Here is a 23,044-nt window from a genome sequence, read left to right as displayed (position 1 = left end):
GGGAACCTATATTCTAGATTGCGGTTTTTCTTCCTCATGGGTGTTACCGGCTCAATTTGTTCCTGCCTCAAAATTCGTATGTTGAAGCCCTTAACCCCCCAACACCTCACGATGGGACTGTGTTCAGAGACAGGCTCTTTAAAGAGGGGACAAAGTGGAAATGAGACTCTAGGCCAAAGAGATGGGTGTCCTCGCACATGCACAAGGGACCACGTGGAGAGGCAGCAAGAGGGGGACCATGTGCCAGCCAAGGAGAGCAGTCTTGAAGGAAACCAACCCTGTTGGCCTTGGTTAACCCAACCTTGATCGTGGACTTCTCAGGCTCCAAAACTGTGAACAATAAATTTGCTGTGTAAGCCAGCCGGTAGGTGGTATTCTGTTAGGGCACCCCAGGTAAGCTCACGTGACAGGTGTCTGAATGTAGACGTTTCTGGAAACAGAGACCAAGACAAGGACTTGGGTGCAGGCAGTTCATTCAGAAGTGATCCCAGGAAGTGGGAGTTGGGGCGCAGGGAATGTGAGACAGGGGTAGGACTTCAGGGCATGTGAACGCAGTCATGGCTGTGGGTGATGGGGGCTTGATTCAGCCGTGGGCCCCCAGGAACTGTTCTGGAAGGCAGAGAGATTAACCCACTGGCTTCCTTCCATACCCACAGGGTTAGGGTTGCCTCCTGGCATGCTAACGCCCTCCACGTGTGGGTTGCAGTCTTCGCACCAGTGACCCTAGAGAAGCTCCTTGGGAGAAAGCAGAAAGTGACACTCAGCAGGGGGCAGAATCTGAGCCCGAAGCACACGGGCTGACGCACTCAGATGTGACTGAAACTAGAGGCAGGCCACTGCGATGTGCTGTGGGACCAGACGGAACGTGCAGGTACTTGACCGCAGCTGACACAGCAGAAACATCGTTAGGGCAGCTCGGGGCAGCAGGGAACCTGGGATGGACCCACTTTGAGGCCACAAAGATGGGAAGACGCTGGCATCTGGAACAACAGCTTTCCTCCCATACAGGTAAACTTGGAGGTCGCCCCATAACGGAGAGGGGAGCTTGAGGGCTCCACGCTCTGGCACGCTGCCTGTCAGCAGACTCCGACAATTCTGTATTTTTCATGAGAATTCTTGTTGGGCTTTTGGGCCATTTCCTAAAGCTAATCTAGTTGTCTTGTAATCAACCCATTCCCCTGGTTGCAATCAGCCTTCGAGCTCGAATTCTGCCCACGATGAAGAGAACATGCTTGGAAACTGTATGATCTCATGTAAATTTTAGGTAATGCCTGGAAGCCAAACCAGAAAAAGGATTCTCTCTCCCATCCAGGTTCCACCTCTGGAATCGAGTTTTTAGATCAAATACAGGGCCCTTCTGGAACATGAGATAAGAGATTTCTAACTGGTGGATTCGAGCCACCTTCAAAGACCAAGGAATGCGATCACAGAACAAACTTTTTAAAATTCCCTTCAGAAATTTCTTTCTTTCTTCTTGGCAAATTTTTGCCTCAGATTTATTATTGAACACTTTCATGAAGTCCAACATCCAAGATAAAGTTATGTGGGGAGATGCCAGACATGAGTGGTATTTCCTGGTGTTTTCCAGTCCCGAGTCCTATCTTTGGGGTTGCCAGATTTAGCAAATAAAAATACAGAACCCTCAGCTGAATTATAGTTTCAGACAAACAACAAATAATTTTTAGTATATCCCCAATACCGCACAGGACATACTTATATTAAAGGCATTTGTTGTTTATTGAATTTCAAATTGAACTTGGCATCCATGTTTTCTACGGCAAGCCTACCGATCTTAATATTCCAGAACGGAAAAATTAGCAAAATTAGAATTTTAAAGTAGAATTTCTATTTAAAATACGAACTTCCTGTTTTCACTTTGATAAAGCACAGCAGAATGTTCGAAGCATGAGTAGCCAGCACAGGCTGCTATTCTAACAGTCAGGATTCATGCTAGAACTGATGGTTCACTCCAACAATCGGGTCGCTCAATTTGAAAGAAATAAAAGTTTCAAAACACATTATGAAAGTTCCCCTAGAAATCAGCGTGTGTGAGAACAAGAAGTCATGTATTATTTGTATAAAAAAGAGTATTGACAGCGTAAGAACATTTTATTCATATAGCCTGCCACTGTTTACTTGGCGCTGGCAAAAACCGAAAATATCAATGACGCTGCTGGGGGGAGGGCAGGCACACCGAAAAGAAAGCTGTTCCAAGAACTTCTGAGCCGATCTGAGAGCTTTCTATACCTCAAGCTAGAGGACAGAACTAAACCATTTCCTCTCCAGCTTCCTCTGCCCCTTACGGTTTGAAAGATGGCCCTAGATTTTTAGGATTTTGAAGATTTTTCATATGGAAAACCAATACCCCTTAGAAAAGGAAAGGACTGAGGACTTCACAGTAAAGGAGAGGGAGTGAGCCTGCCTCCGACAGGAAGAGAATCACCGCAGGGCATGGCTTCACAAACTTAGCACTAAGGATGTTTGGGCCCCAATAATTCTCTGTTCTGTGGGGGGTTTAACAGCCAATACCCACGAGATGCCAGCAGCATCCCCGCCTTCCCTCTGCTCAGTTACGACAACCAGACATGGGAGCAGACTTGTACCCAGCTGAGAACCACTGGCCTCGGAGAACCTTCGGTGTCCTGGCTCTCCCCTGGCAACTGCGCCGTCCTGAGTTCCAGCAATTTTTAAAAATACCATTGCAGGACAGCTTAGAATAACAAGAGTGAAAGACAGAGAGAGAGAACTATAACAGAATTTGTACCAAAGCCACGCTGATTGAAATGGTTCTAAATATACGTACGATCTAATTAAAATAAACAGGTCTATCTGTCTAAAGACGATTTTGGATGTCTGTATGCACAGGGAGTCGTGTGGTCACATGACGTTTCGACCCGAGACCTGTTCTTGGCCTGTCTCTACAACTTCCTAACCATACAGAGTAAGCGCGAACCTTTCTGCTCACTTTCTACATCCCGGGCCTGCGTCCTCGTTCATTCTTTCATCTCCGCCCTGGTCATTAACTGTCCCATGTTATGGATGAAGGAACTGAGGTCCTGGAAAAGTGAAACCATTTGCCCAAACCCCCAAAACTTCTGAGATTAGACCAAAGTCTAATCCTATCTCAGCTTGGAGGGGAAAAGAAAGTCACTAGATGCCTCTGACCTTCATTCTGTTTCCTCACCTGGAACCTGGAAATGACATTTCTTAGTATTTTTCATAATCGTTGTAAAATCTCGGAGGCCGTTTCCTGGGTTGTTGGAGGGAAGGGACCAAAGTCCTGGCAACCGGCGAGCAATGAGATTCAGCGATTTCTGGGCGAGTGTAACATTCACCCAGGCTTGCTGCATTGGCCTGGGGCCCATCTCAAAGGCCAGGAGAAAACCACGCCCTGAGTATGAGATCTACTTAGACTTGAAAATGAATCAGTGCCACTCACTTTGAAAGAGCACTATCAGGAATGCAAATGTAAATAGTAAACATCATAATTAACCCTTAGGACTTTGAAAAGTGGAGAAGTCAGAGACACCAAGTCTGGAAGGGGAGGGGTGTGGCGAGTAGTAGGAGGGAGGCGACTCGCACTCTGGGTCTCCCCCCTTGCACAAGGTCTGAGTCACCTCCAGCGGGGCCCCAAATGCACAGCGGCAGACCAGTGGCCATCTGGGGCAGCGGAACCTCCCTGAGGCCCCCAAGAACCCAGGGGCCACGGTGGTGGGGTGGGTGCCTGTGGCTTGAGTGGACAAATCACACAAGGTCTAAGTAGAAGGAGGCTTTGAAGATGAGTCACATTTGACAGACAAGGAACAGGAGCCTAGAGGTGTAAGGTTGACTGACCTCGTCCATCCAGGCTGTGACCCCTGCCAGACACCAGACGCCGCCGAGTCTGAAGACACAGCAAACCCACTCTCCTCGGCGCACCTCCCTCCTGCCCTATAAGTGATCACCGCGCACTCTGGCCCACCTCCAGTCCAAACAGTCACATTTGTCAGGTACCGATTTTGCAGTAGTTTCTGGACCAAATTACTGTTTTGAACCTTCTAAGGGAAAAAGGACCACATACAAAGTGTGTCGGTAACCCAGGCCAGGAAGCCGAAATAAAACATTTAATCTTTGGGTTACAAAGTCTCGTTAGGGTTAAGGAGTAGCTGTGGGAGCAAACCCTGGGAGGTTCTGGATTCCTTTTATATGGCCAGAGATGCAATTAGTCTGAGGTCAGTTCACCGTGCCTGGGGGAGGCAGGCAGCCTTGGTGGCAAACGTTGCTCTACCGCATTACAGAAGTGAACACGGCTAACTTGCACCTTCTCTGGGACCTGGGACTCTAAACCACTTTCGGACACAGGCAACCCCACTCCTCCGACACGTCACAGCGGAGAAGGTACAGTTGGGTGGTCTGGGTGCCTGAAGACCACGGACCATCGGAAGAGAAAAATGTCCCACCCACCGTTTCCTGAAGTCACATTTCGATTCTGGGTCACATTTCAACAGATATCAGCATGGGTGGAACTACAGTTACAGTGAGTGGACAGATCATTTGTCAAGAATGGAAAAATCCAGGATGCCAGGGCAGCTGGATTGGAAGAAGTGAGAAGACATTTGGAAGGCAATGAGGACAACGGCTAACAGGGCAAGCAGAGCCGAAGCTTAAAGCCCGGGAGGGACAGAAAGCCCAGGTCAGTGGAGGCGAAGCCACAGGTACGAGTGGCAGCGGTCACCACCAGCGCGACCCCGGCGGGTGCACCTGCAGCCACGTACACCTGCAGCCACGCGTCCCAGCCCTAACTGCAGACAGAAGGAGCAAGGCCACACGGCAGGTGCTGAACAGATAATAAGATGATTATACATTCACCTCTCAGTCGCGAAGGAAACCTTGGTGACTTCCACAAAATTAAGACGGCCGTTATGCAGTAAAAAGGAGAATTCTTTGATGAGGTGTCTTCTGTTTTATAATATAAGATCCGGGAATGCGGACCGATTAAACAGAGAAATGAACAACGAAGGCACAATGATCTATTTTTATAAAGGCCTATAAGATTTAATAGCAATTCCTCTCTCCTTACCACCAGCGACGGTTGAAGAAGAAAAAGTAAATTAAATGATTTAGGATATGAAAACAAACTTGACCCACCAACTGTCAATTTAATTACACGTACATGTGAAATTCACCGAGCACCTAATCATTTACATTCTCGAGTAGTATTTCAGTGCGGCTCGTCTGTTAGGTATTTTAAATTATAATTTCAGATGAACTCACTGTCACAGGCCTCTGGGTCCTTCTGACACACAGAATCAATATACTCCTACTAATAAATCAGATTACTTTTCTAAGGCTCCTGGTGGGCGCTCAGCCGGACTTCTGCTGGGGAGGCCGATCCGAAGTTCTCCAAAGAAAATTACTTCCCTGATGTTCACCCTCAAGAACAGGAGGAACCCGAGAGAAATCGAATCAAGGGGCAGCCGCCTGCAAAGGCAGGTTCAGCCTGGCAGGGTGACTGATTTAGACACGGAGGAAAAAATGCTCCAGTTTAAGTTCTTCTCTCCAGCCACGTGTTTCCAGATGCGTCAAGACCTTTGTTCCGCCCCCAGAGCTAACACGTGTTGCCTTTTCTTTGAAAAGGTAGTCACTGGCAGTTTGGGGGTAGGGTGGGGGACAGGGATTGTGATGAGGGCCCTTCCCGCCAGAATGCCCTGGAATGTCCAGGCCGAAGGACATGGCAGTCAACAACTCCAGGCCCAAGAAGCATGGAGCAAAGCCATTTCCCCTCCTCTCATTTCTATGTTACACTGGGGTCCCGCTGTGACCCTTGTCCTGGACGGGAACAATTACCCTGAGCGAGGCCGGATTTTTCAACCCTTGCTGCCCCACCGTGGGAGTGCTTGGGAGGGCTCTCGCTGGCTGGGACCAAATGCTGAGCCCCCGAACCTCCCTGTGCTCATCTACAGGTGAGGAAGGTTGCTCTGGCAGAAGCAGTAACACACACACACGTTGCTCAAGGCCACGGCCGGCACAGAAAACCATTCAGTAAGGCTGACAATTGTTAGTTTCTCATTACCTGAAATTCCTAGTAGATGGGGGCGGGGAGAGGCCTGATGGTAAAACTACAACAAAGTATAATGTTGAAAACTGTAATTTTAATGAAAGAAAAAAAAAAGTTATAAGATGAGAGGGGGTGAGATTTTCCCTATTTATAGCAAAACATACCACAAAGCTACCGTATTTACACCAGAGTGCTCAAGGGAGCAGAGAAGGTCCGAATCAGACCAATACGGATCCATGTGCGTGTACACACGCACACACTAGATAAATGCGGCATTTCTTTCTTTCTTTTTCTTTTTTTGTCCTAAGTAATCTTTACTCCCAGTGTGGGGCCTGAACGCACAACCTGGGGATCAAGACTCACATGCTGTACTGGCTGAGCAGCTCCAAAAGTGGCGTTTCGAACGCATGACGAAAGGCCGAGCCATCAACAAAGGGCACTAGTATGATGGGCTATCCATTTCGGAAAAATATAAAGTTAGGTCTCTAACGTACACGCACAACACGCCCCCTTCCAAGGAGGTTAAAGATCAAAATAACAAAATTATGAAGTCGGGAGAAAAAAATACAGAATATCGTTATCATGTAGGGATTAGGAAAGACTTTCCAAAACAAGTCACCAAACTCATAAACTGTTAAGATTATAGGTTTATATGTTTAAAAAAATGAGCAAAACTTTGCTGGAGAGAAATATTTCATAGGCAAAATTAATAGGAAAGTGACAAAAAGGGGAAAATATTTACTACACACACACACAGACACACAGACACACAGACATCAGAAATCCCAGTATCTATAATGCATTAAAAATTCGAATAATTCAAAAAGAAAGTTATAATAGCCTTGTAAACAAGAAATGATAAAGGATTGCACGAGGCAACTCACAGAAATACAAATCGGGTCACAGACACTTCAGTGTATCTGGAAAATGAGGACGATAATCCTACCAAATTCACAGGGATGCTGAAGCTGAAATTAGTAAATTCCATGTGAAGTGCTTACAACCATCCCGGCACAGAAATACACTCCATAAACATCAGCCGGTAGCAGTAACGGAAGTCGCTGAGGTGGAGGTAACTAGTATTCATTTAGAAAAAAGTAAAAAATAAAAAAATTAAAAAAAATCAGAAATCGCCAGCTAACATCCCGAGCAGAACTGCAGAAAGACTAATGTTATACCCAATATTGGAAAGAGCACAGGAAAACAGGCATCCTCTGCACCTGCCCGGAGGAGACACACACATGTGCAAAAACACACGCACAAGGACAGTTAAAACTGGCAAGAACAGAGAGAGCACACTCACATGGGAGGAGCTACCTCCATTCACTGGGCAGCAGTGCGGCATGGCAGGGCGTACTGGTGCGGGCCTAGGTCTGCTGCCCCACTCGGCCGAGCCTGCAAGCCACAATTTGCATCTTCGTATAAAATATATATTTGCAAATGAACAAAAAAGGGACAGGCTAAGCTGTTATTGTGGTTACGTCCAGAAAGGGAAGCAGGACGAGGAGGGAGGACAGGGTATTTAAAGTTTAACCTCATGGACTGTCTTTGATTTCTTTAAATAAGCAAGCATATACTAAAAACAAGTATTTTCTTTAAATAAAGGAAAAAAAAAAGGCAACAAAGTCAGTGTTTCACAGCAGTCATCGGTGGACACCTGAGTAAAGGACAGGGTCCGTTACGTTCCTTCAAGAGCTGGGCTTCAGAGAGGGGTTACCACAGCTGGATACTAACAGGATCATTCGACTTGAACCTGAGGTCTCTAATAACCTCGGGGTCAGGAATGCAAGGAACAGCGATGCCAGCAACCAGCCGTTCCACGTCTCAGGGAGGCTGAATGAGTTCCCATACTAACTGATCAGTCTTCACAAGTCTGGTTTGCACAGAGAAGTTTCCCAGGGCAAGAGATCCGAGGTCCTGATCATGCCAAGTGGTAGCCTACGTGGATTCCTACTGAGATCCCTTCTCGGAGAGGCAAAAACAGCAGGAGACCTTCCTGACCTAAAAAGGGCAGCCAGTAAGCGGGTCATTTCAACACCATCATTCTTATATTACAGCAAAGTAAAGCAAGACCCAAAAGAGCTCACCTCTGGGCAACTTGGACCCATCAGATGTGACGACGAACGTCTGGGTCCGTTTAAAAACATTTCTAAAATGCAACAACCGTAGACAGCATGGCTAACTTCTTTTACCCCCCAAGACGTGTTGGGAGGACCACACCCGGCCTGGTTTGGGAAGGATGGTGACAGCTGAGTCATGCTACACCTTCAGAAGCAACGGACGCTGAAGGGCCACACCTCGGCCACCCTCACGACACCGAGCAGCAGACATCGGAAGTCAAGGGCTTCAGAAAAGCTGATCTTCACACTCTCGAGCAAAGCAGGAAGCAAGAAATGAGTAGCGCCTGCCGTATTTTCTCGACCTCTGTAATGCCATCGACCGCAAATGGCAAGCTTTAAACTGTCAAACTGAGAGCCGTCCCAGTCCCCTGAAGTTGTTTTGGCTGCAGGTGGACGGGTAGGGGGCGGAGCTGCCCACCGAAGGGCCAGGGAGACAGTTTTAGAAAGAGAACCACCAAGACAAACCTGGGCCATAATCAAGCCACATGACCCTATGCAGGCATTTTCCAGACAGTCTGGTCTCAAAAGAAACTATCATTCCCTCCCAAACACTCCTTTGAACATGGGTAGCAGGTGATGAGCACTTATAAACTGAGCACAGGTTTATTTAGAAGCCAACCCTGGTTTGGGCTGGTGCAGAAGTAAAGAATCCCTCCTCGTGAGGGGGAAAAAAAAAATATCAAGTTAACATCTTTATTTTCAAGTTTCTAAGTTTTATTATATATATGTATATATACATAAACTAATCAAAATTTCTGATTCCATGGTTTTGATTATAATTTATATGATGGTGATTCACACCCATTTCAATCTGGGGGGGGGGTTCAAACTTTTCACACAAAGAAGCGTGCCTCTGTTTAATGTCTTTCCTGGGGAAGGGGCAGGAACGGCAGACAGTAACCGAGTGCCCAGCCATTCCGTACCCAGCTCCAGGCTGGACGCTTTCCCGTGGTCTCTCATTTCATCTGCTCCTCACAATATCTTTAAATACCCAAATTACCAGACGTGGAAGGAGAGCGACCGTTTCGTTTCCAGATAAGTCCTGTACATCTGGCTGGCAATTTGGTTATAAAGATTTTGAATGGTGCTAGATAAGAGGACCATTAAGAGGGAGGGAATTAAAAGGAGGAAAATATTTGTCAACCAAACATGTCAACAGTCTCTGGAGAAGAGGGAGGGAAGCAGTTTCCCTGTTTGCTGGATGATGAAAAGCCCAAAGAAGGCTAAGAATTTCTGTTGCTGCGTTCTGGGCCGCGGCGGGCAGGATCCTCTCGGAGTCCTCCGGTTTCAGGGAGGGATGCCAGGCCCAGGGAGAGATCAAGGGGTACTGCCAGTTTCAAACGGTCTTGATACACCCAAGACTATGGTTTGTAAGCTCGGCTGCTATGAGATTGGCACTCAGTGAGCAACGCTGCCGCACAAACAAGGCCCTGGCATTCCCCGGCCCGTTCTTGCTAGGAGCTGAGAGCTGGCTTTTCTCTACCGGTGCCTTTCAAACTTGGTGCCCCAGAATGATGGGGGGGAGGGGAAGAGGGGGTGCTGCTTAACCCCACACTGCGGGTCCCACCCCCAGAGTTTTTGACGCAGTAGGTCTCCGGTGTGACCGGAAAGCCTGCAGTTCTAACATGCTCCCAAGTGTTTCCCCTGGTCTGACACCCTAGAACCCAAGAACCACTGTTTGTTTGTTTCTTTGTTTTTAAAGACCAGAATCCATCAAAGATGGGAACAGGCTATTTATGATGTGGCAAAATCTTGATCAGGTCTGATCTGAGCCACCCAAGGGCAGGGGATTTTGTCTGTTGCTGTACGCCTAGCGCCTAGAAGAGGGGCTGGCATACAGCGGGTGCCCCTACAGAACCCCCCGGGAAGTCAAAGCAGTCGGTAGGCGGTGGGTGCGAGTGAGCCCGGGAAAGAGGCTGCTGACGCACCAGCTACAAAGGGAATGGCTGCTAAATGTTTTCGGGGTTTTTTTTTTCATGGTCACAACAGTATACATTTTTAAATATTTCACAACCAGCTCTCCAGGAAAAAAAAAAAGAAAAAAAATGCCTGAATTTGTGGCATGTGCCATGTTCCCCGGCCTAAATCCTTCCACAACGGTCAATTACCAGCCATCTGCGTGGACTCGCCGGATGCGGAGTCGGGAGGGGTGAGCACCCGCGGGGTACCAGTGCAGCGCGGAGCCCACTCCCGGCCTCCTAGTGTACTCTTCTTGGCGTGTTCTCATCCTTCTAGTGCTGCAGTCCAATACTACTTCAGAACGCGAAGTGATTGATACGCATATTCTTGCTAAAGCATCTAATTCTGAAAACCCAGAACTCAGATTTTGCATGTTTCAGCAAGCAAGTCTGAATGGAAGACTGAGCTATATCATTTTTTTTTTTTTTATTAGTAGAAGGGAAAATTGGGTCACTTCTAGGGGATGGAGAGCTTGACTTATTTCTGTTACCTGCTTCTGTGTGCACCACAGTTAATACTGTCACGTGCAACATATAATAAACAAGATGTTAAAAAGAAAAACCACCAGGTACCAGGTTTTTCTCTTCATTTACAAATGTAATCTTGTCTTCAACGATGTGTGAATTTCCTGGTTAGCTGATATATTTCAGTGTTTGGACTGCAGTTACTACATATGATGAAAAATGTATATTATGCATTTTTTAGTATTAAGTATTTGATGCAAATTAATATTTCTCAGTTGACATTGATTCACTTCTGTTGGCTTATTAATAACACACGAACAGATGTTTCTTAAATCTCTAGACTCTCAATTCTTTTTTCCAAGAGTTTTACCTTTCTAATTTCTTTTTCGATATGCACATTTAGGATTATTTTATTCTGAGCATTTATTTTTATTTTTATTTATTTGTTTTTTTGGAGAGGCGGGAGAGGGAGAGGCAGAGAATCCCAAGCGGATCCATGCTGAGCACGGAGATCATGACCTGAGCCAAAACCAGGAGTTAAAACGCCTCACTGACCGAGCCACCTGGGCACCCTGTTATTTTTTTATTTAATTAAAGTACAGTTGGTGCATATGATGATAGTTCCAGGTGTCCAACACAGTGACCCAAAGAGTTACCTGCGCTGGGAAATGCTCACCACCAAAAAGTGTAGCTACTGTCACCGAATGAAGTGGTTACAGTATCACTGGCTATTCCCCATGCTATACTTCTCCTCCTTCTGACTAACTTACTTTGTAACTGCAAGTTTGTACCTCTCAATCCACTTCACCTGATTTGCTAACAGCTGGTCTGGGCTGGAAGGAAGCCTTCTGCTTAACAGCGATGGTACCGCTACCAACACCATACCACGACGGCCACCACTCCTGAGCTGACCAGGTGGCCGGCCCTGACCAGCACTTGACACACATCATGGCATTCGACCTTCATTCACAACAGCCCCGTGAGGTAGGAACCCCACTTCGGGTGAGGGAGATGGGGGTTGGGGGGGGATTATGCGCCCAGATCATCGAAGAACGGCGCGGTCGCACCGGGACCAACGACCATGCTGAGAAGGAGGTCTGAGGTCTGTCTTGATGACCCAGGTCAGTACGTGGATAAATGCAAAACTTCCTTGGCCTTCCCTGAGTGGCAGATTTTGATCCTTTCTTCTCCGAGTTATGGGGAGGCTTCGAGGGGTCGATTCACCGCATACCGGGTGAAAAACCAGACACGGTTTCTGCAGGCTACGCAGACCGTGTTTTCTCTGGGGTTTCTCTGGGCACAGCTCTGGGGTTCCATGGTAGGGCAGGCATCCCGAAATTAAAATCAAGCTATGAGAAATCATTTGCTTTGCTTTGAAAATCTCTACCACATTTTAGAGTGTTCATATATAGAAGATGTACCTATCTGCGCGATTCCATTTCTGCCCTACCTTCGAGCTCTAGTACAACGGTTCTCAATGGGGGTGGGGTCAAGTTTGCCCCCAGGAGACCCTGGCAATGTCCAGAGACAACCTTGACCATCATAACTGGAGGGGCTGCTGGCTTCAAGTGAGGAGGCAGTATCCCACCAAAACATCAGTGGTGCCTGAAATCCTGCTCCATTTTCAAATGCCCTCAAGCTTTCTGTCCTCTTCCAAGTTTGGATGCCCAAGAAACTCCACTGATACCATCGGACGGCCTTCACTGTCTTTTATCTTGTCTTAATGACTGAAGAACATGTTCCATCTTGCCTTTCTCCTGATGAGAGCAAGGATGTCCTGGTTGCCTCTGAACGCCTCAGAACACAGGGGACTGCATTCTGCACAGAGTGGGGGTGTGAATCTGTCCAACACTCTGCTTTCCCTGGAGGGGGGTAAAGACCGAGACCTCAGACTCACCAACACTCAGAAGTTTCTACTGTGGAGGTGGAGGCGGGGCATGGACTAAATCAGGAACACATGTTTCCTATAAACGCTATCTCATTTAATCCTTCAAACCACTGAAGGAGACAGGAAACACTATTTTAGGTACCTTCAGCTCAAATGTCTAATTTGTAAAAGGTCACATGCTGGTAAGTGACAGAGCCTGTTTCTGAGGCCACATCTTCCAGCCTGTGCTCCTTCCATGCCCTACCGCCACGGCCCCCGGCTCTGGGGCCCAGAGCCTCGCCTCCTAGAATCCCGCATTTTGAGGGTGTCAGAGATACTAACAGGGAGAACAGCAACGTGAAAGGTTGGAAACTTTACATTTTCGGTGTGATCGTTGCTGCCCGATATAGCCACTAAATTGGGCATTTCACGGAGCGCTGCAAATGGGCTTAAGTACACGTTCCATATTTAAAAATTAATTATAAAAAGATACTTAGAATGGACAGGAGTCTCTCCTCCAGAAGAGTACTCACTCATTTTTAAATGCTAAAGTGCTAGAGCTTAAGAAAGTTCAAGATTTTTTTTTCTTTTTTTAATCAGCAAAATCAGAGAGCCTGGGAAATGACCGTCCAAAGAGGCATCTTAGTTCAAGACATAATTATGTGACCTTTCTTTTTATGCGCAGCACTCTCTAGCTGGGTCTCGCCTTCGAGAGGGTGCAAACTGGGGGCTTTCTCAAAGCAGCCGGGAGCCAGGCCCGGACCTCGTAGAGCACATGATAAATAACGTCTGATGGCTGGTCTCTGGGAGCCCTGACAGTATTGATCCCCAAACCAACCTGATGGATCTGTCTCGTTTTCATATTACACCAGAAGTGAAAACAGAGAAAGGTTTTTGTGGCACCATATTCATTTTGGTTGGTATTTTGTTTGTTTGTTTGTTTGTTTTTAAAGTGAGGGAGACCAGCTCTTGGCTGGTCATTGTTTTTCAAGACGCCCATTGTGGCCTCTGTTCCGAAGCCACGTTTCCAGTGTGTGGCCCTAGCCTCGTCAGAAACTGGATGACTTGCGGCGTCCCTCACAGACAACCATTCCCTCCCCACGGCGTGCGGCACGATGCAAGACACGCTCAGCCCCATCCATTCCATAGTCCCAGAAGCGAAACCTCAGGGCAGTCTACAGTCCTTTTCCTTTTTTTTTTTTTTAAATCACCCTCACTTTCATCCTGTCTACTCAAACGGTCACTGTTGCTGTCCTGCTCCCAGACGCATGAGATCTACGGCGCCCCTGCCCAAAATGGTGTGACCTGGTTCCCTTCCCAGGGAAGCATCTTGGCTTTGGGTTCCCTTGGTAAACTATTCCAGGCAGCCTAGGCCCAAAAAAGCCTTCCTACTACAGGGTCAAGTAAATCCTCCGAGGGCACGACGTGCAGCCTATCGCATGATACGCTATATCCCTAGCCTGCGCTGGTACCCGGCGTGCGGCAATCACATCCACTCAGACCTCCCGAGCCAAGGTTCTCGATGCTTTGGGAGCCCCTTCTGGTTTCGCCCACTTTGGGGTTTGGGTCATCCGGATGGTTTGTCTGCGCAAGGACCTGGAAATACAGGTGTAGGAGCCACAAGGGGCGGGCCTGGGATCCAGTGCACCTGGCCCAGGTTGCCGGGTCTGCTGGGCTAGTCCCTCCCACTGCGGAAGGCGTGGAGAGGACCCTAGAACACTCGACACGGGTTCTGCAGGCAGCTTCAGCCCTCGCCTGGCCGTTCCAGCATCCAGAACCTTTGCCTGGGCTCCCCTACTTCCAGCGGTCTTGGCCAAACATCCCAGATCAGGCGATCTTGGTATTTCTCTCTAATTGAAGAGCACGGAGGGGAAAGCCTGGAACGAGTGCTACAGGCGGTTCCTGCTATCGGGTAAGCTTGGAAAAACACCGGGTGATTTCTCGGGGACAGGCATCTCGAGTTTCTGCTATAGAATGAAAACCGCGTCAGAGACCGTGGAGGATAAAGGCCAGGAATGAGCTGAGACTTTGCAGCCAGGCCTTCGGGTTCCGTTTCCACGGCTCCCCTCATTAACCCCTCACGGTCTCCCCCCGTGCAGAACGAGCCTGATGATAATACCCACTTCACAGGCTGTTATGTGGATAATGTGCTCATGTGGGGAAAGCACTTAGTTCAGCGCCCTCCACACGCGGACACTCAATAAACATTCGCTATTATTATCCCAAAGACCAGAGACTGCCGAGTGGCAGCCCTTAAGCCAAATCTGTCCTAGAGACCTATTTTGTTTGGCCTGCACATTTTCCTATTTAATCGAGCCAACGTTATAAAACTGGTAGATTTCTGGCATTTTAAGAAGGTTGCAGATACGGCAACGCGCCGGGCCTGCCTTCCCCTCCGGCAGACACTGACTAGGGCTGGGTCCCGGGGCCCCCTTTAGATAGGACATTTCTTCTGTGTTCAAGCACGGCCCCCCCCCCCCATCGCTCACCCCCTGCCCCCCCACAACGACCTCCCTGCCTGACCCTCGTAGGAAGGCCAGTCCCTATGCTAGACCAGGACTACCAACACGGCCAAGGTTAGGTCCTGTTACTCCGCCATATTGACTTCAGCCCAGCTGGTCTCTCCTATGTGACCTATATTCCACTCCCTGCCTTTTGCCTCAGGATGTGTCCCCAGCCACCAACAACATCCTCAACCCTCCCTCTCCGCATAGCTCCGTGGTGCCAACTGACAGCACACAGCAAAATGATCTGGGACACTCAAAGAGGAAAGTTCCCATGTCTGGATCCCACCTTCAAGGATTCTAACTAATGCGGGGGAGGAGGGGGCAAGTTCTGGCATTTCTTGAAAGTGCCCAGATGATTCGAACGTGCACGCTCGGGGGCTCCGGGGCTGATGGCCTGAGAGCTCCCCGTCTCCTGGCCCGGCCGGCCCCTCCCGTGGACACCGCGCCACTGAGGACTAGATGAATCTTGTTTTCCTCCTGTCTCATCCTGCTCGCGAGATCACCTTGTGTTTAAAGCCTGTCTCCCCAAGCTGTCAACTCCAGAGCGGGCGGGTCACGCCTCGGACTTCTGCATCCCCAGCAGAACCGCCGGGGCGCCGAGCGCACCAGAGCGTCCACCGCAAACGCGTCCCCGCAATCTGGGTCTACGGGGTGTAAGGCACTGTGGGGACGACGCGACGAGAACACCACCGACACCACCGACCGGTTTCCTGGGGCCGCAGGACCGCCGCTGAGGAGGCTGCAGGGAGTCGGACACAGTGGGCAGGTGGGAACGAGGGCAGCAGAGAAGTGAGGTGGAGTGGGAGGACAGGGAACCCACGAGCAGACGAAGGCACCAGAGGGAACCCTGCAGCCATCTGAAACGCTGTGCCGGCCAGCCGCCGAGCGGGGAGGAATGGGAGGCAGAACGGGAAAGGCGAGATTTCACCGGACCTTGAATGCCGGGGAAAAAAGGTTGTAATTAATCTGGTAAGTCACAGGAGCAGCCAGGGATGGCTGCAATACCGGCATCCTTCTAGAAGCCAGAGGGAGAAGTGAAGGGTGAGAGTGAGCTGGGGAGAGGACAGGGAGGCCCAGAGGCAGGCTGCCTGACTCTGGAGAACAATGCGCCCCCCCCGCCCCCCCGCCACCGGACAGGGCCTCCACGCTGGCCGGGGTCCGGGGTGCTCAGACACCCCGATTTCTGCCATTCAGTCTCAAGCCATGGCTTACCGTGCAGAAGTGAAATCATGCTAACGGTGCGGTTCATGTTAGCAGTGCAACTTTATTAACACACTTAACTGGAGAAATAAGGATGTTCGTCACGATGCTGTTACTACTACTCTTATAAGAAGCTTATTATTCAACCCAAGTCGATGCACGGCTTATGACCAGGTCAGGAGAAAACCGCCCCGTGCATCACGCCTCCTCCTCGTCACTTTTGTAGGTGTAACTGGATTTAAGGGAACACCGGGCTGGTTAAGAAAACAGGCCACAAAGGACAGTCCAGGGGATGGCTGTGAAAGGGGAGCCGGGTCCTTCGCGTGCGTACCTAGGGAACACTCTCACCAGCGCTCCCATGCACCGGGCCTTGTCCTAAGCACTTTACGAATAGAAACTCATGCAGTCTTCCTAACCCCCCAGGAGTTAGGAACTCTGTACTAGGTACTATGATCTTCCCGTTTTACAGGTGAGGAAACTGAGATGCAGGGGTTGGTGCTAAGCCCCAAGTCACAGGGCTGGTGCGCAGAGCCAGAGAGAGAACCCAGGTACTCTGGCCTCCACCATCTGACCCTCCTATCTTCCCTTCTCGCCTGGATTCAACGTGAGGGTTCCGAGTGGCACGCATGAGCCTTCCCCTCCCTCTCTCCTAAGGCCTGCCAGACCCAGCGGGGCTCAAAGGGGATGGGGTTTGGGGCCCTCAGGGCTACAGCTCTGATTTCCTAGCTCTAGAGCCTCAGAGCATCAGAAAGAGCAGCGGGCAAAGAAGGGGGTAAGCCCTCCAGGCTGAGTTCCCTTCCCGTGACCCTAGTGTCTGGAGCCACGGCCACTGGGGTCATGAAAACTAGAGCGTGTCCACGGAGCCAAAAGGCTTTCCGGGACAGCCAGGCATGGGCTGGCCCAGAGGACCAAGGGCATTCGGCTTCTCCCTCCCTGGAAGACCGACTCCGTTTACCAAAATATCTTCTGGGAAGAAGTTTCCCTGACAAGCAGAACTGCTGTCTCGGTGCTCCTGAGCACTCCCAACCTCTCAGCCATCCCCGCACGCGGCCCCTGCGGGTCTGTGGGTGACACACAGGCCACAGATCCCAGCCCCTAACGACGGGATGAACGAAAGCCCCACCTCAGATCGGGTTTCACTTTTAGGCTCCAGGGCTTGAAGTGATTCTATTTTTAAGTTTCCTCAGTTCCACCCGTAAAAGAAGACATTTTAATGGAACGCGTTCTGGGTTTTAGGGGATGGGGACTTCCTCTGACAGCGCTAACTGACCAGCCACTCGGCTCAATCAGGAGTGTCTCCTGCGGGAAGAACCTCTGGTCCCGCATGACCGGGCAGGCGCCTCCGAAAACCTGTCCAGGAACTCCAGACGTGGACGGCCCCGGACGAAACTTCCAGTACCAGAGCCATCTGGTGCCCCTGCCCTGAAGAAACTTTCAAAAGTCCTCTTAACTTCTCGTCTCTGTACATGTCTCCCCTTTCCAGAACCAGAAACGTCAGATACACGGAGAACGCGCTTGTCAGTAACAAAGCTTTAAAAACACTATCACGTTGTTGTTAAGAGTCCGTCATTCCTTCCATTTAAAAAGAATTCCCTTTCACTGAACATCTAAAGTCGCTTTGCTTATTCCGAATAGTTGACAATGAGTTGTTACTCCAAGATCAACTGTTCAAAGGACACTTCCACATGTGCACGTTTACCCCCCTCAAAAAAAACCCACAAAAAACAACAAAAAAAAACCCTCCTGAAGGCCACCTAAAACAGACTCTATACATCCGATTTTTGCCATAAAGGGCACCTGAGACATCGTTAACTTTTTCTTGGTGAATGAGGCTTCCTCTAAGAATTCAAGTCTCCAATTTCAGTCCTGGCTTGGCCATGAGCTAGCTTGTGACCTTGGGCAAGTAACTGAACTCCACTGGGGCTGAATTTCTTCACCTGCAAAATGAAGGGGATCGGGTCAGAGAATGACTCTGTCGCGCTACAGCTCTGAATGTCATGAGTCGAACGAAGACCATGGGAACCATCGATTGTTGCCTGGGCTAACCTGGAGCCTTATTCTTCGGGACTGTTGAGTTACCAGAACATTCCCTGGACCCTACAGCTAGCCCCAGACATTTGGGCCAAAGCCACTTATAGGTGACCCTTGAACAATCCAGCTTTGAAGTACATGGGTCCACTTCTATGAGTTTTTACTTATTTCTTCTTTGCAGTAGTAGAAGTGTCTTTTCTGTTCCTTGTGATTTTCTTAACATTTTCCTTCCTCGGGCTTATTTTAACACTGTATGAAATACACAGGCAAAATCCATGTGAACTGTGTTATTAGGAAAAAGTTTTCAATCAGCAATAATCGCGCCTCAGATAAACCTCACTGGCTACGATACTACCACTGTGCAAAGCTTAAACTGTGTTATTAGGAATCAGTTATTAACTATTGGCAGATAAGTTTTGGGGGGAGGAGTCAAAAGCTATACTCAGATTTTTGGCTGTGTGTGTGTGTGTGTGTGTGTGTGCGTGTGCTGTTCAAGGGTCAACCATAATTTTCTTTCCATCCCTTCCCTATTCCATCAGCTGTCCATTCTCCCCATCAGCCTCCAGCGGGCACAGACCCCCGCCTTAGTTCACAAATCTAAGTAATGGTCTGCTTTGCTCAGGTTCTCTCCAGCAAAGCAAAGGGCATGGCCTCGGTGATCCAATCTGGCAGCCAGTGGGCTTTATTTCCTCTTGTTCAAAGCGATACTTGCAGGTGACTCTGGCCACCAAGGCCACAAGACTGACCCCCCAGTTAAGGTCCAGGGAAGAATAAGAATGCATTCTTGCAACTCGTACATTCCTGGAGTTCTCAGGACACACTGCTTTAGGGGGGTGGGGGGAGTGTTTGAAACAAAAGTGATAACAGAAAATGAACCAATTTCCTTCTTATTAGAGCAAAAGCGCTGTGCGTTCTTCGTCGACATTAACCCCTGTCCTGGGTTTCCTGTCCCCACCTCAGCTCTTGCTTTTCTAAGCTCTCTGTTGTCTAACTTTTCTTTGTGTAAGATACATTTTCCAAGTCACTCTATGAAGCCAAAAGAGCGGATCAGAGTAGGCGGAAAGAGATAGCATTAGTGGTTTCCTATATTTACTGCTTTCCTAGTTTATCTTCCCTTCTTAGTCCCATGAAAAATGATTAGTTAAAAAAAAAAAAAAGGGTTCTTAGTAATTGTAAATAGTCCCTAAAACACTATTTTTAAGTTGCTAACAAGCACGAAAATACACATTCAACCACATGCTGAGTACCTCCAAGAATTCAGGAAAGTTCCTCTCTTTAAAAACCAAATGGAAACAGAGACTCTGATAAGAATTGAAATCTGCTTCTATGCTTTGCACTCTTTGGGGTGGTTTCATGGGCACGGAGACGGACCTCGATATCCCAAGCACAGGCCCATTGCTGGCTTTCTCTCATCTTGTTCAACAACGTTAGCGAGAAAGAGGGTGGATGCAACAGCATGGGAGCTGGTGACCCTGGCGAAGGGGACAAATGGAGGACAAGTAAATGCTGGGAAATCAGAAAAACGAACGATGGATATCTGAAGCTTTGCCAAATGGGTCCCAGTCCTATGGAAAGGGGGTTGAAGGCGCGGGTGGGATATCTTTGGGGAAGGCAATCAAGACAGAAGAGGTCTCATTTGTCTCGTTTTTAAAGTAGGCTCCGTGCCCAGCCCAGTGTGGAGCCCAACACAGGGCTTGAACTCGTGACCCGGAGATCAAGACCTGAGCTGAGATCAAGAGTGGGATGCTGAACCGACTGAGCCACCCCGGCGCCCCAAGACACAAAAGTTAAAGAAAACTACTGTGTGAGATCTCGGAGAAATGAGAAAACAGCAACTCCCCACCTCCACCCCCCTCCGGCCTTTAAATCTCCAGGTGTTGCTGTTTATTCACACCTAAGCTTTGAGTATTATTTTCTGTTTTCAAGTTAGCTTTACACCGCACAACATTAATCTCAGAATCTACTCTTCCAAGAGTTACACAAGGTGACGACTTAAAGAAAAAAAAAAAATCCTTTCCCGTTCACGAGCTTGGGTTCCGGCTCCCAGTGGCACAGTTAAGGGCACTTTGTTTCAGAGGATGATTAGAGGGGCACCCTTGGTACTGATTATAGAGGAGCTATTTGTACTGCCCAAGTCTGGGCACTGCATTATGTTAAAACTTCCCTTTTGGGGTATGTAGTGACTAAAAATTCTCTCCTAGTTTAAACTTGGCACCAACCATGTATCTCAGCAGAAGCAAGATTATTGAGTATAGAACCACAGGAACCCGGCGTTTTTCTTTTATACTTGCACAGGAAAAAGCAGACCTAGCTATAGCATCTCTGGTTTGCCCATTCTCACACCGAGATTTCAAGTGCTGTGGGTTCTTTCCCCAAGTATAATCAGGAGGCTGCTGTGACTGCATTAAATTAAATTAGATGTGAAAGGCTACTAGCCTCTCGCATGAATAGATCCCAAATTTTCTAGGAGGAGGATGAAATAAATTTCACCTGCTTTTTTAGGAGAGGTGGAAAATGATGAAGCCCCTTCAGCTTCAGAAAATAGCACTCTGGCTCTGGTCCTCTACAGCACTCCCATCTCCCATAGTCCACCAGCTGAAAATGAGTTTACCTAGAGCACGCCTCGGCCTTGCTGACAGCTCAAAGCTAGGGAGCACAGACAGCACCCACAAGGGAGCAGGTCCGTGGGGTCAGGGGAGAGGTGGAGGCCCGGCGAAAAAGTGAGGATGAGTTGATCTAAATTTATCACCACTCAGGGCACAAGATCATGTACAGGCCATTCAACACTATCTCTATATAGTCCTGTCCTACTGACATGTCCCTGTTTTACCCATGGCTGAAGAGCCAGGTTCTGTGGATTTAAAAACCCAAACGAGGGGTGCCTGGGTGGCTCAGTGGATTAAAGCCTCTGCCTTCGGCTCACGTCATGATCCCAGGGTCCCGGGATAGAGGCCCACATCGGGCTCTCTGCTCCAGAGGGAGCCTGCTTCCTTCCCCCCACCCACCTCTCTGCCTACTTGTGATCTCTGTCAAATAAATAAATAAAATCTTAAAAAAAAAAAAACCCAAATGAATTCAGTATCGTTCATTACGTATCACCTTAGAAAACTTTCAACCCTTTTACTGTCATATGGAAAGAAGGGAACGTATGCAAAGTCTTGCACTACTTCTCTAAGTTATAAAAGAAATAACATTTCTGAATGCTGATTTTATTGGATATCTATTTGCCTGGCACTGTGTGAAGTTTTACATCCATTATCATACTGAACCCTTCAAAAGAAAAAAGAACCCCAGTCTTAACCTTGCTATTGTTCCTATTTTACAGAAGAGGAAATCTTTGCAGAAATTAACTGATTTGCCTAAGATCATAAAACTTGTAAATAATAGCAGCAAGATAGCTAGTAAGGAGAACTCAATATTTTCTCCCACTAAAAAAAGGTGAGGATCTGTTCCTGTAAAAAGTTGTTACACATCCTTGAGAATTGGAACCAGGTAGGTCTGCAAATCTGGCCAGCAGAACAGAGTTCTCAACCTCTTCTTGGACACAAAGTGTTTAAATGGTTTCTGTGTTCAGACAATCACTTAGCTATACCCAAGCTATCTTCTGCCTCAGGGAAAGCAGATGAACAAAATTTCAACACTTAAATAAAAGTCGAACATAATTTTGATAAGAAACTCGAACCTTATCTTCAGCGTTCATGACTTTGGAGTAATAATCTCACGGAAAGAAAGAAAAAGTTTTGAAATAACTTGGAAGACAGGATCATTTTTATACTTTAAAGACAATGAACTACATGTAAGTTTGGCTAGACAGTTTTGGAGGCTTGACAAGCAGGCTAAGATTCCAAAAAAAAAAAAAAAACAAAAACAAAAACAAAAACAAAAAACCCCAGCAATCTGGTGATCTCATAATTTCCCATTATCAAAACTACTCTTCCATAAATCTGAATGCAATCCAAGAAACATGTCAATAGCTGGCTGTTTCAGATTAGGTTTATGATATAGTAAGAGAACTGTGTAAGGGGCCAGTAAGCTTGAAAAAATATGCTAAACATGTTGAGATGGTCAGATGAAGTTAACAGTATTTAATGCTAAAAGCATGGAATATTCTTGTGCCTGAGATCCAGCATCCTGGATACAGTATGTTGAGCAGGCAGTGCACTCTATCTCCCCCCTGCTGGCAGACCCTTGTCACTAAAAAACGATGAGCTGCTTTGAGACTATATGAGACTATATCACACATCCTCAGCAAGTATCTGCCGGGCTGGAAAGCAGTTAAGATCCAACCATGGGAGAAATTGGAAAGAGTAAGGGAATTACAAAATTTTCATTATTCCACAGCCCATCTCATTTCCCAAAGTGCTGCCTAGGTGCTGACTTCCTTTAGGAGCCCTGCAAAATCCCGATTCTCCAAAAAGAAGACACCCATTTGGAACTGAGACAAGGTGAGGTCAACGACTGGTATTATCAACCACAGGCGACTCGGTTCGTTTCTAGCCTCGTGGGGGCCAAGCCTCACCACGAGGGTGAAGACAGGAGGCATGGAGGAAGGGAATGAAGGAGAGAGAAAGGGAGAAAGGGGAGAGACCTCCGGGCCACACTTCTTTCTAGTATCAACAAAAAGAGAAGCCGCATACTGACCTAAATCATCTCTCAAAGGCGCTTTATAAATTACAGGGACAAAGGGAGGGGGTGGCGGGTGGCCTGGGAATCCTACGGACACCCTACCCTCTGACCCGCCCCCCTCCCCCTCCAGCACAAGGGAAGCAAGAGAGAAAACAGAGCTCAACTCGGCCATTGGCGAGAAGCCCCCCCTCCGCTTTTCGATCGCCCATCCATCGGCCCCCTAGGAAAAAAAT

At 48.1% G+C, this 23,044-nt stretch overlaps 1 protein-coding gene and 1 pseudogene across 3 annotated transcripts in view; both read right to left on the bottom strand.

Moving 5' to 3' along the window:
• E2F3 (E2F transcription factor 3) overlaps positions 1-23,044 on the bottom strand; it is a 73,953-nt gene that overhangs the window by 48,536 nt on the left and 2,373 nt on the right. The gene's annotated exons all lie outside the window — the stretch shown is intronic.
• LOC123942797 lies at positions 18,422-18,554 on the bottom strand (annotated as a pseudogene).

This window comes from Meles meles, chromosome 5, assembly GCF_922984935.1.
Source record: "Meles meles chromosome 5, mMelMel3.1 paternal haplotype, whole genome shotgun sequence".
NCBI classification, from domain to species: Eukaryota; Metazoa; Chordata; class Mammalia; order Carnivora; family Mustelidae; genus Meles; species Meles meles.
This window is presented reverse-complemented; position numbering and strand designations above follow the sequence as displayed.